The sequence below is a fragment of the Bos grunniens genome, chromosome 13 (genome assembly GCF_055505025.1).
Source record: "Bos grunniens cultivar Pamir isolate PY7600 chromosome 13, Bosgru_T2T1.0, whole genome shotgun sequence".
In the NCBI taxonomy this organism is placed as follows: domain Eukaryota; kingdom Metazoa; phylum Chordata; class Mammalia; order Artiodactyla; family Bovidae; genus Bos; species Bos grunniens.
The window spans coordinates 74,697,967-74,713,742 of record NC_141177.1 but is presented as its reverse complement, the minus strand read 5'-3'; the positions used below and the strand labels follow the sequence as shown (position 1 = coordinate 74,713,742).

The following is a 15,776-nucleotide window of genomic DNA, read 5'->3' as shown; positions in this document are numbered from 1 at the left end:
TGAAAAGATGCTCAACACTGCTCATTATTAGGGAAATGCAAATCAAAACCACAATGAGATATCACCTCACACCAGTCAGAATGGCCATTATCAAAAAGTCTACAAACAATAAACGCTGGAGAGGGTGTGGAGAAAAGGGAACGCTCTTGCAGTGTTGGTGGGAATGTAAATTGATATGGCCTCTATGAAAGACGGTATGGAGACTCCTTAAAAACTAGGAATAAAACCACCATAAGATCCAGCAATCCCACTCCTAGACATATACCCTGAGGAAACTACGGTTGAAAAAGACACATGTATCCCATTGTTCATTGCAGCACTCTTTACAATAGCTAGAACATGGAAGCAACCTAGATGCCCATCGATAGATGAATGGATAAAGAAATTGTGGTACATATACACAATGGAATATTACTCAGCTATAGAAAGGAAAGAATTTGAGTCAGTTCTGATGAGGTGGATGAACCGAGAACCTATTATACAGAGTGAAGTGAGTCAGAAAGAGAAAGATAAATATCGTATTCTAATGCATATATACGGAATCTAGAAAAATGGTACTGAAGAATTTGTTTACAGGACAGCAATGGAGAAACAATCATAGAGAATAGACTTATGGACATGGGGAGAGGGGAGGAGAGGGTGAGATGTGTGGAGAGAGTAACATGGAAACTTACATTATGCTAAGTCACTTCAGTCGTGTCTGACTCTGTGCAACCCCATAGATGGCACCCCACCAGGCTCCCCAGTCTCTGGGATTCTCCAGGCAAGAACACTGGAGTGGGTTGCCATTTCCTTCTCCAATGCATGAAAGTGAAAAGTGAAAGTGAAGTCGCTCAGTCATGTCCGACTCTTAGCGACCCCATGGACTGCAGCCTACCAGGCTCCTCCACCCATGGGATTTTCCAAGCAAGAGTACTGGAGTGGGGTGCCATTGCCTTCTCCGTGGAAACTTACATTACCATATGTAAAATAGATAGCCAATGAGAATTTGCTGTATGGCTCAGGAAACTCAAATAGGAGCTCTGTGTCAACCTAGAGGGGTGGGATGGGGAGAGAGATGGGAGGGAGGTTCAAAAGGGAGGGGATATATGTATACCTATGGCTGATTCATGTTGAGGTTTGACAGAAAACAGCAAAATTCTGTAAAGCAGTTATCCTTCAATAAAAAATAAATTAAAAAAAAAAGTGAACAAGGGGCTTCAGTTTTAACCTCATATCCTTTCATATAGCAATGTGATTTGGGTTCAACTTGAGGAAAGGGAAATAGGAAGTCAAGACCAGGGAAGAGGAATTAGTAAAAGGTGCACAGGTGTGTTGGGTTCGACTAGGGGAGAGGTTGAAAAGGCATTGGACACTTGGGACCGAAGTGAAGAGTCTATGCAATGAGATGTGAACAAAGCCTTCTTTTTCAGGGTCATAGTGATATAATCCAGCATGAGAGTGACACAAAACGAGGCTTGACTCATTCTTGACGCTATCTCTAAGTACGAAGGACCACTGTTAGGGTGGGCTTTGTGGTTTGCAACAGGGCTGGACCTGCAGGTGTCTGGCAGTTATTTGGGATGCCTGTGATGTCCACTGGTAGAGGCGTTGGGAGTGGTATAACATCAAGAATTGTGAAATTTGAGAATAAGTAAGCCCTCGGAAAATTCTAGTGTCAGCCTCTTTATTTCAAAGATGGGAAAATAGATGTTCTGATCAAGTCCATGATTTGTTAACAATCAAGCCCAAAATGAATGAGCCAAAATTCCAGAGATTTTTTTTTTAATCCAAGTAATTTTGAGGTTTTTAGGGAGGTTTTTTGTTTTTTGCCTCCGGAAGACCCCAAATAAATCAGTCACTATTTGTTTACTTCATCTCAATTTCCCTTGCTTCTCACTTTAATGGGAATTACAGAAACACATCCCACAGAAAGCATCATATTGGTTGCCTTGCTATTTTGAACAGTATGATTATCTGGTTTTAAATTCTATTTTTACTGCTTTCTAATGCTTGGACAAAAGATAGGTGGGTGAGTGGACGAGTGGGTGGTTGGATGGATAGATGGATGATGGATTGATGGATAGATAGACAGATAGATAGAGGACCTTGAACTGTAAGTGATTTGCACAGACTACACATCCAAGGCTGTATGGGACATGTCATACTCTTGCCTGTATTTGTCTCAGGAGTTTGCTTCATGTCTCAAGAAATAAACATCTGGCTTTGCTAAATAAGCTAGACAATTTAAGCTAGAAGATTCAGTACCCAAAAGAATTTTACTAGAGATGAACTATATTTTAAAGCAGAATTATTTTGTGGACTAAACAAGGAAGGTGGTAAAAGATCTGCCCACAATGCAGGAGACCCTGGTTCAGTTTCAGGGTCAGGAAGTTCCCCTGGAAAAGGAATAGGCTACCCACTCCAGTATTTTGGGGCTTCCCTGGTGGTTCAGACTGTAAAGAATCCACCTGCAATGCGGGAAACCTGGGTTTGATCCCTGGGTTGGGATGATCCCCTGGAGGAAGGCATGGCAACCCACTCCAGTATTCTTGCCTGGAGAGACGCCATGGACAGAGGAGAATCCCCATGGGGTCACAGAGAATCGCACACAAACATTGAGAAGAGACAGGAAACAGAAGATAAATGTCAGTCCAGACCTTTTCCTCCCTCCTGGTGGCACTGTCATCGTGTGATCTCTCTGTGCTGCATCCACCTTATGTATGAAATGGGGCCATTCATCACACCTCTGTTCTGAGTACTGCAAGTGTAATAGTGGAATAAAAGAAGTAATGGACATGAAAAACACTTTGACAATGAAACAGCTCTATGCTGATGCCAACTGGCATTGTTATCATGTATTTATCATCACCATTTCCCAGTCCTTACTCATTGACTGAGCTAGGACATGTTCAAAGAAGGCAGGGGCTCATTTCTGAAAGATGACTCTTATTTGATATTTAGGTAAAGTAAGATTAATGTTCCTTTTAAATGGACAGTGAGAGCAAAGTAACATTTTTCTTGTGGATGGTGTATACCAATTCATGTTGTGTGTTGGTTAATTCTATGTGATATTTTCCCTTCAGCTATTTTGCTTTTAAAACGGCTTAATAAAATGACTTCTGCCTATTCCCAATAACTGATATGTAAATTTATGCAGGAGATATTTTGGTGTTGCAGACCAAATTAACTAATTGAAAATCCATTAACTTCAAGGCTCCAGATGGATATTTAGGACAGTTTTTTAGTATAAGTGTAAAATTCATTGTAAAATTTTCTTTGGCATGTGTGTTTAATTTCTACCATGGGCCTACTTTAAAAATCAATATCATAATAATTATATCAAAGAAAAAAATAGCAAAGCATTACATGCATATTCAGAAAGCTGCAAGTGAAGGTCCAGCCACTCCAGGAAAATGAAAAATATGTAATTAGCATCTGCAATTTGCATTGCTCCCTGATACCCCTGAACTTTATGGCAAATCATGCTGTCACCTGTATCAGTTAGACATATGTAATGATTGTGATTTCGTGGCATTAGAGTAGGAATATGAAGGGTCCCTTTTCACTCTTCACCCATCCCCTCTCCTGCCTTATATGCATAATCTCAATCCCAGCCCCGTTTGCCCTGTTTCACTTGGGTATTCTCTCTTGCCAACCGTCAATCTACCACCCTCTGCTGTTTGCCTGCAGATACTTGAATGACAAAAATTTACTTTGCTTGAAGAGAAAGCTATGAATAGAAGCATGATGGGACACATGTACACCCATGGCTGATTCATGTTGATGTATGGCAAAACCCACCACACTATTGCAAAGTAATTAGCCTCCCATTAAAATAAATTAAATTTTTTTAAAAAGAAGCAGAAGCCTAGAACATGTAGAAATCTCACTGACATTGCCAACAGACGGACTGACAGATCACTCAATGACGCAGTCAGCTAGGACTGCATTTGGTGACATTGTACAAATCCCTTATAGGAGCTGACCTGCCCAGAGTTATGAGAGATTCTAGGACAGAGTAATTATGAGGACCCTTCGGTCAGGAAACTTATAAACCAGTTGGGTAATACGATAATCACATAAAATATCATCAACCTATAAGCATCCCTTTTTCCCCTGGATCTCTGTAATTGTCGACATTTATTGAGCACTTAATGCAAATCATCCTTTCTTCCTTGCAGCTCTCTTGTGTGGTAAGTAAAAGCATAAAAATCCCCATTTTATAGATGTGATAGCTGAGCTTCAGTGAGATTGAGTGATTTGCCCAAGGTTATGTAGCTAGTGTGGAGAAGGAAATGGCAACCACTCCAGTGTTCTTGCCTGGAGAATCCCAGGGACAGAGGAGCCTGGTGGGCTGCCGTCTATGGGGTCGCACAGAGTCAGACACGACTGACGCAACTTAGCAGCAGCAGCAGCATGTAGCTAGTACATGGTGGCAGCAGGCTTCATAAGCAAACTCTGTGCAGTGTCCACCTGGTATTGTAGTATTTGTGTAAGGGATACTCTCCCTTGTGTGAGAATATCTCCATGAAAGCAGGAGAATTTCTGGCTTACACATCCTGGTTCCTCTGTAAGCCCTGCCACTGTTTGCAAGATGAATATATACGTTCAGCTCAGTCTTTATTGAGTGCCAGCTCCATGTTTGATACACAGTGACATGAGAAAAGATAGGGAAAAATACAAGGCAGTGCAATAATCCCTCATTGATGAACCAGGGTACATGTCAGCAGCAGATTTTATCAGAAATATCCTAGTGAACAGGATTTCTATAGGAAGCATAAAATTGTGCTGTGGGCAAATTCTTTTACAAAACATCATCAAATATTCTGATAATTACCTAGCACATTAAGAGATCAACTCTTAATTGCATTCACTCACTCTATAGTCTAATCTGCTAATGAAACGGCTGTTCTCACAGTCAAGGTTTGGGGGATGCACTGGGTTGAAAAGTGCCCCTCTTAAATACATGTCTACCTGGGTTCTCAAAATGTGATCTTATTTGCAATAGTGTTTGCAGATGCAATTCATTAAGATGAGCTCATACTGAATCAGAATGACTAAATCCAATGACTGGTCTTCATACAAGAAAGACCATGTGGAGACCATGGGAAGAACCACTGACCAGCTGCATAGCAGTGCTCAGGGATGAGGAATACTCATTAAAAAGGTGATTCCGGGGCACGCTGCAAGCCCACACATCATATTATCTGTGAAGGAGGGTCAAGAATCAGCAGTTTTACTTGGCATCCTAGAGGTTTTATGCTCACTAACGTTTGAAAGCTTTGGCTTTGGGAGATGTGAGGATACATATGGTATGGTGCCTCTCTTCTGGGTGTACTTCTTGGTGAAGGAGCTGAGTCATATAAGGCAGCACATTAAGGGGCAACCCTACTGTACACGTGTGGAGGAGAAGAGGCCATGGTCAGTGGGAGCACAGTAGTTAGGTGTGTTAGGAATTCACACGATCTTACTGTGGCCTCCAGGACACACTGAATGCCCTGGAGAGGTGCCCTAGTGAGTTGGCACTCAGGCCACGTCAAACTTTGTTAGGAGGGACAGCTGCCTCTCATTCAGTAGTTACTATGTGATAATTAATTCACACATATCATCCCACTGAATATTCCAGACACCTCTGAGGTATCAGTCTACAATTAGCCCTATTTTATTGGCAAAAATACTGATATTAGGAAAGTTAAATAATTCACTGGAAGTGACATAGTATGTGGCCAAGTCCACGTACAAAATCTGAAAGGTCTGAATTTGGGCCTCTTCTCTTTTCTCTTTTCCATTCTATCCCAGGCTCCAGAATGGAGTGAGTACCTTTCTCGTTAAAGCCACATGGCTTGTCTGTAAAGGAGCCTTGTCAAAGTCTAGGTAGATCTGAAGTCATGAGGTTAAAGTGCCATCATTTCTAGGAGACTCAGTTTTACACCAACATTTAGGGAACATTTTTTTTTATACTAAAATAGGCATAAATATATAACTGAGCAGCATTTTGAAAAATTAAATGAGATTTTAAGACAAAAGGTGTATGTTTAAGGAAATACTTGCAATAGGCTAGAATTTCTCAGGTCATCATCTGTGAGCTGGGTTGTGGGAGGACCCTCATGTATAAGGCTCCACACTCCAGGCTACGTTAGGTCAATATTGTGTAGTAGTATTATAGCAGAGACCCCTTTTGCTGATTTTGTCCCTAGGCTGCCTGGGTTGTCACAGGGTTCTGTTAGTTTGCTTTCATCTATTTTCAGTGGATTTCTACTTGAACTTGCCCCTCTGGTACATTCTGCAAAGTGGAAGCATTCATGGAAACATATTTACTTGATGGAGCAGCAGTGCTCTCTAATCTGAGGACCCTGACTTTTATGTCTACTGCATTCTCCCAGTGGTGGCAGCAAGAGTGTGGTTTTAGTCCATTTTGGCAGGTGGAAAAAAAAAATAGTGATTTCCTGGCTGGACACAAAAGAGAAAAAATGGTCTTTTCTCTACTGAGCAAAATCAAGAATGCCATAATAGGTCTTCTATAAGCCCATGAAGAATGTAGTCTAGAAAGTTTCCATTAATCATTTCACACCCACTGGCTACAGAAAGTGAAAGTGAAGTCGCTCAGTCGTGTCCTACTCTTTGCGACCCCATGGACTGTAGCCTACCAGGTTTCTCTGTCCATGGGATTTTCCAGGCAAGGATACTGGAGTGGGTTGCCATTTCCTTCTCCATGCCCAAAGATTAGAGCTGGTGACTGACTTAGAAGACATAGAGGTTCCTTCATCCTGAAACAGATGGTAAACCAGTGTTAGCAGTGAGATACTCAACATCCTGGGGAAAGAGACTAAATGATTCCCTAGAGCCCAGCACTTTGCTCAAAGCAGGGCCTCAACATAGTTGAAATGTTTATGGCTTCTCCACATCCAGTTTCCAAAATGTTTAACTTAGGAGTTAAGTATATTTTAAATAATTTGTTTTCTGGAACATGCCTTTGTGTTTCACAACTTAGAAATTAAATAGCACAATAGAATCCCGGTTCAAGTTCTTCAGTGAACACATCATCAGTGGGTCTTTCTGAATACTTTTTACATCTGTTCACAAAATTAAATGTTGGCTTCCTCTCCCCAATCTTCCCTAAAATATAACATAGAGAATTGGTTTGTCTTCAGCAAATAAATCATCCAGTTAAATTCATGGAACAAATCCATACTTCAGGTGGAAAGTTTAGTGTGGACTGTGGGCAATGTTATTTCAGGAATGTATGTCCCTTAGCAATTGACTAGTTACTCTAAATTGTGCCGATATGCCAATTACATTTGCACATCTTTGTAATTTGGGCACTTCCCCTCCTCCTGAAGGATGGAAGCACAGAACATTATTGGATACAGCCCCGATGTGAATGAAGCATCGTTTTTCCTGCTGGAAATGCAAACAAAGTCTTTATTTTTACTGCTCTTAAATTTTGACCTGTACCTGGCATCCATGAAAACCAGGAAACAGCCGCTGTAGCGTTTAGCATCACAGATGCTGCCGCAGAAGTGAGTCTAAAAAAATAGATTTTCAAGGGATTACAGCAGCAGACGTTACATAACAAGACTCAGTGTAATGATGGGGGAGGGGAACATCTGTTGGCTATTTTCAGAAAGCCATCATCCTGTTACCCTCTATTAAAATAATCTTAGTGGATACTTGACTTTAATTGTTCATTTTTTCCCCCATGTTCCCCCCAGTGATTATAAAACTTGACATGCAGTTGACATTCCTATGCTCTAGTCTTGCCTTTTCTGTTTTTATTTTTGGTGAGTTGGTTATTCTTTTACCGTTTTCATTCATTGCTTTGTTTTTCTTAAAGAAAAGATTCTCTTACTACAAAATTAAGATAATAGTGATTTCACAGGGAGTATTCTGGATAACCTGGGTTCATGCAGTTGAAACCACATACCTTAGAGTCTAGCAGAGAAATGTTCAGTAACTATTAGTCCTTTCTCTTCTGTTTCCCTGAGAAGATTTGATATTCATGATGGATTTGGTTTTAAAATGTAGAATTTAGAAGACTGGAGTATAGCTTAACACTGTAGTACTAAAGGCAAATGCTTCTGGAAGTTCAAATATCTTTATGTATACCAGTCTCTCTCTCTCATGCACATGTGGCAGTATACCAGGCACACTGGCTCTATGTCAGACAGTCATACTTTTCTGGCAGGAGTGCAGTCCAGCCCCTATGGAGTGTGTGCAACAGTGCCAGGTAGGACTTGAAACTCCTGTAAGGCGGAGCCCGTCTTCCTTGAGGATCTGAGGATCTATAAACACTGGGAGGAGAAACACTGTTTCTGTATGCCTACCAGCGTGAGCTTTTTATGCAGTCCATTAAACAAAAGACCATGTGGCAAAACTCAAAATTAAATAACATTTTGCAGGAGGTGCTTTGCCATGTTGAGTCCCTGAGAGAGACTTAACCCTTGAGGGCATTCTCTGATAGACATCTGAAAAAACCTTAATAGATAAACAGCCAAAAGCTGTATTTGATTTTCAGAATACAAAGTGGGAATCAACTTTATTTCAAACTGTCAGGATGACGGTGATGTGGTTGAGAAGGATGGCGTGGATGTGGATGAACCACAGAGGGGAGAGGGAAGGGAATCAGGGCCGTCCTTTTTCCTCAAATGGCCCTTCTTTTGGGGTCCCGTAGTCAGTGAGCTTGGTCATCAGGCCGTCCAGAGCCTCCTTGTCCAGGAAGCAGTATGACTGAGGGCCTTTTTCTCAACCCTGCAGTTGGCTCCATCGCTCGCTAGATGGAAACAGGACTAAAGTAAAAGGTGTGTCTCCCCCAGGGATTTACATTCTGGTTGGACACACGTTCCTTCATCTGACATTTCAAGAGAGTCATTGGAAGTTGAAACAAAGAAAGAAGCAGACGCACAGGTGTAGAGAACAGACTAGTGGTTTCCAGTGGGGAGAGGAGAGGGGCATAGTAGGGGCAGGGGATTAAGAGGTGCAAGCTATTACACACAAAGTAAGCTCTGAGGATATAGTGTACAACAAAGGAAATATAGCCAGTATTTTATAGTAAGTATAAATGGAGTATAATCTTTAAAAACTAGGAATCACTGTATTATACACCTGTAATCACTATATTATTCATCTGTAACTTAAATAACATTGTACAGCAACTATATGTCAATAAAGTATATATAAATAAATATAAACATATATCTATATATGTAATATATAATATAAACATTATTATAAATGTATAATATGTATAATAGCCATTATAAAACAGATAAATATATCTATATAAATAGAAACTAACAATCCATGGTTCAGAGCAGACAGTGTCTGATGGAGGAGATAAAGAGAGGTCCGAGGCTGGCTGGGAGGAGAGATGTAAACAGAACGCTCTTTCCCGCCCTTGTCTTCTATACACTCCACAGACCACACAAATGCCACCCACGCACCCAACTGCTACCACCCCCCAGCCCTCTGGGGACACTTTAGAAGCTCTTTGGTTTGCTCTTTCTTATTGTATGAGACATGAACGTATGGAAAATTACTTGAGAGTGATTGTCCCCCTTGGTATTTGTCTTTTGAACAAAAAGATCCTTTCTGGCGGGAATGGGAGGGACACCAGCTTGAGAAAAACAGCTTTTGTCCTCACAAAATGCTCTTTGGGGGATGCTGTGTGAATGAGCTTCCTTTGAACCATAACTGGCATCCACAGGACTGCCAGATACGGATGGAAACCTCGGGAAAATGAGAATGCAGTGACAATGATGTGCAAGGCTCTCGGGTGGCCCCCACATCGCTGGACATGTGAGCAGGCTTCAGAGCCACCTCATGGCTTGGCATAGCATCCCTGTTTTGAGGCGAGGTTTTGTTTCTCCTGATGATGGCTTTTTTTAAGGTCATGATTTGTGGGCTTCCTAAAGCATTATCTGCACCATGGGCAACCTCAATAAGCTACAATGAATGACAATTCTTCCTTGAAATTTTTAATTATGGTGACACACACAAAAAAGAGTACTTATTAACTTTTGTAGCTGAACCACCTCTGCAGATGTTCTTCATCAAATAAAAGGGAACAGAAACAGAATGTTCTTAGAAGTTGAAGTGTGAAATATACAATAGGGGATTGCAGCTGGGTTAGCAGGGTTGACAAGGGCACCACGTGAGTGCCTGATGCACAATAGCTCCATCATTGGAAGGGTAATTTCATGTCATGGACTATACTGTGAAGAACCTCGAGTCAAAAGACCTATTCCTGGTGCTGTCTTCTCGCTGGAAGGGTATTGAGTGTACCACGCGAGTGACAGCAAAGTGTGGGCAGGAGCTCTATACCTTAACTGAGTCAGAAGCTGAGTTATGTTACAGCAGCCTTTGTAGGCTGGGTGTCAGTTCAGTCACTCAGTTGTGTCCAACTCTTTGCGACTCCATGGACTGCAGCACACCAGGCTTCCCTGCCCATCATCAACTCCCAGAGCTTGCTCAAACTCATGTCCATCGAGTTGGTGACGCCATCCAACCATCTCACCCTCTGCTGTCCCCTTCTCCTCCTACCTTCAATCTTTCCCAGCATCAGGGTATTTTCCAATGAGACAGTTCTTTGCACCAGGTGGCCAGAGTATTATAGGAGCTTTAGCTTCAGAATCAGTCCTTCCAATGAATATTCAGGACTTATTTCCTTTGGGATGGACTATTTTGATCTCCTTGCAGTCCAAGGGACTCTCAAGAATCTTCTCCAATACCACAGTTCAAAAGCGTCAGTTCTTTGGTGCTCAGCTTCCTTTATGGTCCAACTCTCACATCCATACATGACTACTGAAAAAAACCACAGCTTTGACTAGTCAGACCTTGTTGGCAAAGTAATGTCTCTGCTGTATAATATGCTGTCTAGGTTGGTTATAGCTTTTCTTCCAAGGAGCAAGCGTCTTTTAATTTCATGGTTGCAGTCACCATCTGCAGTGATTTTTGAGCCCAAGAAAATAAAGTCTGTCCCTGTTTCCACTGCTTCCCCATCTATTTGCCATGAAGTGATGGGACCACATGCTATGATCTTAGTTTTTTGAATGTTCAGGTTTAAGCCAGCTTCTTCACTCTCTTCTTTCAGTTTCATCAAGAGGCTCTTTAGTTCTTCTTCACTTTCTGCCATAAGGGTGGTGTCATCTGCATATCTGAGGTTATTGATATTTCTCCTGGCAATATTGATTCCAGTTTGTGCTTCATTCAGCCTGGCATTTCGCATGATATACTCTGCATTTAAACTAAATAAGCAGGGTGACAATATACAGCCTTGATGTACTCCTTTCCCAATTTGGAATCAATCCATTGTTCCATGTCTGGTTCTAACTATTGCTTCTTGACCTGCATACAGGTTTCTCAGGAGGCAGGTAAGGTGCTCTGGTATTCCCAGAATTTTCCACAGTCTGTTGTAATCCACACAGTCAAAGGCTTTAGCCTAGTCAATGAAGCAGAAGCAGATGTTTTTCTGGAATTCTGTTGCTTTTTCTATGATTTGTAGGCAGGATACTGAGAGGCTAAGTTGAATTTGACCAATTTTCTTCTCATGTCATCATCTGCGTTCTTCCCAAATCAGACTCTAAAACAAGGACTACAGTTCAGGTAAATTATTTGTGGATTAAGTAGGGGTGAGAAAGGTTAAGAGAGACATGCAATCAAGTTTCCACCCTGCACAACCAGAAGTTTCTCCCCTTGGACAACTCTTGACTTTTGCCACACAAGGGTGATGCAGCGGAGATATTTTGAACATCAAGTCCATCTGGTCTTTGCTTGAGAACTGCTGGGTTGGAAAGCATTCATTCTCCAAAATCCCAGTTTACTGGATGTTTGGTTCGAACCTCTTATCACTAAGAAAGGCTTCAGGCTTTGACAGCCCTAAGGGCCAAGGGGATATGAACAGGACCCAGAGTGCCTCACATCTCCAGACCAAACCTTCGGACCATGTGGACTCATTTTTATGGATTTGTTAAAACCCATTGAAGTAACCCACCTCCTACACAAATGGAAATCTATTATTTTTAATTGAAAGAATACACCTGGCATTAGAAACAAGAAATAACATACGCAGAAGTGTGTCTCAGCTCTGGGAAGCTTCAGCCACATCAGGACAAACTTTACCCTGACTTCCTATGGCTGGCACTGCACAGTTGCTCACAGGCCTGACTTCCCATTCTCATAACAGAGTCTGCCAAGAGCTTGGAGACTCATTTACCACCAATGAGTGTTAGATGGGGCCCCCGTTTCAAAGAAACTACTCTCACTTTATTTGGATGACATTTGTGGCTTATGTTGACTCTGAACGCTCTGTGAAAGTGAATCCTGGCCTCCTAACCCTGGGTCAGCCCAAGCACAGGAGCCTCTCCACAAGGAGCGGGTATCGTGGTCAGCTGTTGGCCAGACCTGAGGCAGGAGGCTTCCTGTGTAAATTGGCTCCCGCCATTTGTGTCCCTGGATGTGATGTGAGAAATGGGCATAAAAAGAAAATCACTCAGACTGCCAAAAACAGAAGATTGTTGACATAGGTCACGTTTTCAGGGAAGCAGACTGAGAAGGAGGTTTGCAAGCAGGAGGTTTTATTGGATCACACTCTCAGTGGATACCCTGAGGGGAGAGGGAGCTCAAGGAGGGAAGCAGAGTTGGGGAGAGGGAGAGGTTGGGCCCACCAGGCGCGCTAATGCTGACGTGGTGAATGGGCTGGCTAGGGCTGCCATGACAACGTGTCACAGACTGGGTGGTTTTAAGAGCAGAAATTCATTTTCTCACACGTCTTGGAGGCTGGAAGTCTGAGGTCGGGGGATCAGCTGGGTCGGTTTTCTGAGGCCGCTCTCCTTAGCTTGTAGGCGGCTGTCCTCTCCTTGTGTGTGTGTCCATGTCCTAATCCTCTCTTCTTCTGGGGACACCAGTCATATTGGATTAGGGCCCATCCTGATGACTTCATTTTAACTGAATTACCCGTTTCAAAGCTCTCTCTCCAAATACAGTCACATGTGATATTGAGAGTTTAGAACTTCAGGTATGAGTTCAGGGAGAGGGGGCCACACAGTTCAGCCCATAATAACTGGTCCTTTAGAACTGCATCAAGCTGAAAGGATGGGTCTGAGCCTTTGAACCACTGGGTGAGCAGGTCCCTGCATGCAGGCTGACATTGAGAAGAGAGGTTCAGATAGTGAGGTGCTCCTCTCAGCAGACGACAGTCCTCTGAGAGACTGTCCTCGGAGCTATCGGTCCCTGGCACCTCCATCAGTGGGAATCAAGACTGCTCTGGCTCTGAAGGGAGGAGCAGATGTGAGTAGCCTGCTGCAAAACTCTCTCCAGGGACTTCCCTGGTGTTAAGGTTGATAAGAATCCACTTGCCAATGCAGGAGACACAGGTTTGATCCCTGGTCTAGGAGGATTCCGCATGCCGTTGGAGCAGCTAAAACCCATATTCCACAACTACTGAGCCTGTGCCCTGAGAGCCCAGTGCTCCACCATGAGAAGCCTGAGCACACAAGCAAGAGTAGCCCCCACTCGCCGTAACTAGTGAAAGCCTGCAAGCAGCAGCAAAGACCCAGTGCAGCCAAAGATTAATTAATTTTTTAAAGCCCCTCCCCAGTCATGAACTTGTTCTTCATCTTGGACTGGCACTGTCTCCTTCCTCCCCGCCAATCATCTGAGGATGATTTCTTTGGTTTCAAGGGCCGGGCAGGGCAAGGCTTGTTTATTACCACGCTAACATTTAGAAAAAGGGGTCCTAAGCCCTTGTGCGTGTTTATCTCTCTTCTATGTGAAGCATATGAAAGAGCTTCAGGGATCACAAGAGATGTGTTGTTCGCAAGGGTGTCCACTTTGATGGATGCAAGGCAGGTTTGAAAATTAACTTGTATGAATGAGCCTCCAGCTCAAGTCAAAATAAGTCTTGGTTCTTTGGCTCCATGACCATTTTTTCTTATAAAGTTGAAGAAAAGTCAAAAAGAGCAATTTATCAAAACAAAACAAGAGGACTCTGAATTGTGCTGCCACCGAGTAATGACAGATGAACTGAGTTTTCAAAAAGCCCCCAACAATAAAGGATTCTTCTTATGCATGCAGAAGCAATTTCAAAATGCAAAGATGCCCTTTGAGTGTGTGTGGACTATGAATGCTCTCCAACTCCTCCAAATGTCTCTGGAAACACAGAAAGAAAATTTTTCTCATTCTGTAACTTAGAGATCAGAATACTAGTGTCTGTGGTGGAGTGCACAAATACAGACATACTTAATACCTTCAAGAGCAAAAAGAATTATATTCAGTGACATTTGACAACAATATTAAAATATCAGACCTGAGACTCCTGGAGGGTCTTGTGAAATCTTTTCCATTACTGCAGTTTCAACTGTGACCTTATTCTTTTTTTTTTTCCCTTTCTCTCATTGGCTGGTATGATCAAACTTTAAAAAAAAAAAAAAAAAACCTGCTTTAAATATAATATGGACCATTTTTGTAAATGTTTCTTTTAAGTTAGAATTTCTCTGCAAAGTTGGAACTAGAATAAAGTGACCTTTCTGCATACCAGCCAGTAAAAGCATTTCCAGTGTTCTCTCTTTGGCTTATACTGTTCCTTGACCTGTTTTAAAAGATCAGGATACAACAGTGATTTTATCTATATGCCTGTGCTGTGCTAAGTGTTTCAAGTACCTTGTGAATAATAACTTTATAAACAATCGATGTTTATGAGCTTATTGCATGTCAGGCCCTTTGCCAAGCACTCTACATAGACTGTCTTAAGTGGTCATTACAGCAAGCTGTGACAGAAAGATTCTGAGATTCTCCCAAGATTCCCAGTATCTGGTGTACACATCCCTTCTCCCAGTTGTTTAAACAATAATCTAGGTCTGAATATGCAGGGAAAAGGTTGTTCAGATGTAATTAAAGTCCCAAATCAGTTGATCTTAAGGTAGGGAGACCACCTAAGTGGGCCAGACGACAAAAGTTCTTTACATCTGGGTCTAGATGTCAGATATGAAGGAACTTACAGATTCGGAATCAAGAAGGACTTACACACCTTCACTGCCTTGAAGATGGAGGCAGGTATCTGGCAAGGGAGGCAGGTGGACTCCAACTGACAATCAGCCAGGGGACAGGGACCTCAGTTCTCACCTGCAGGGAACTGTATTCTGCCAGCAAGACGGAGCTTGGCAGTGGCTTTCTCTTCACGGCCTCTAGATTAGCAGTCAGCCCTGGTGACACCTTGATTTCAGCCTTTTGATACCCTGACCAGAAAATACAGTCACACCAGGCAGGCTCTGATCTACTGAACCCTAAGCTAATAGTCGGGGATTGTTCTGAGCCATAAAGCTTGGGGTCGCTTGTTATGCAACAGGAGAAACTAATATATCTGCCCCCACAAGGTCAGTGTTTCCATTTTAGAGATGAGACTGAGGCTTAGAAAGGGTAGTGGCATGCTCAGGATCAGAGGGCAGCTAAGTGGTCAAGTCCAGGTTGGAACACAGCCAGCTGGTGTTGGAACACAGAGGTGACTCACTGTGGGAGACGGGAGACAGAGATGCAGAGATGTCCCCAAGCCCGTAGCCCCTGTCTGTCTTCTGTAAATATAAATATGATGGGGTAGTCACTCCCCGAATGAGGCAAAAGAGGCTTTTTAAAATATGTAATGAAAGTATTTCGTCACTTTAGCTCGTTAAAAAGGAGAGTTTCCTGATGGGGCCTGAACTCTTAAAAGGAATCTGCAGGTTGGAGATGGAGGAAGTCGTAGAGACATACTCTTGCTGGCCTGAAAGAATAAAGAATCCATATCCTAAACTGCCTTCCAAGGC

General features: G+C 42.5%; 1 protein-coding gene across 4 annotated transcripts in view; it reads left to right on the top strand.

The window, feature by feature from the left end:
• MACROD2 (mono-ADP ribosylhydrolase 2) overlaps positions 1-15,776 on the top strand; it is a 2,315,241-nt gene that overhangs the window by 2,073,104 nt on the left and 226,361 nt on the right. The gene's annotated exons all lie outside the window — the stretch shown is intronic.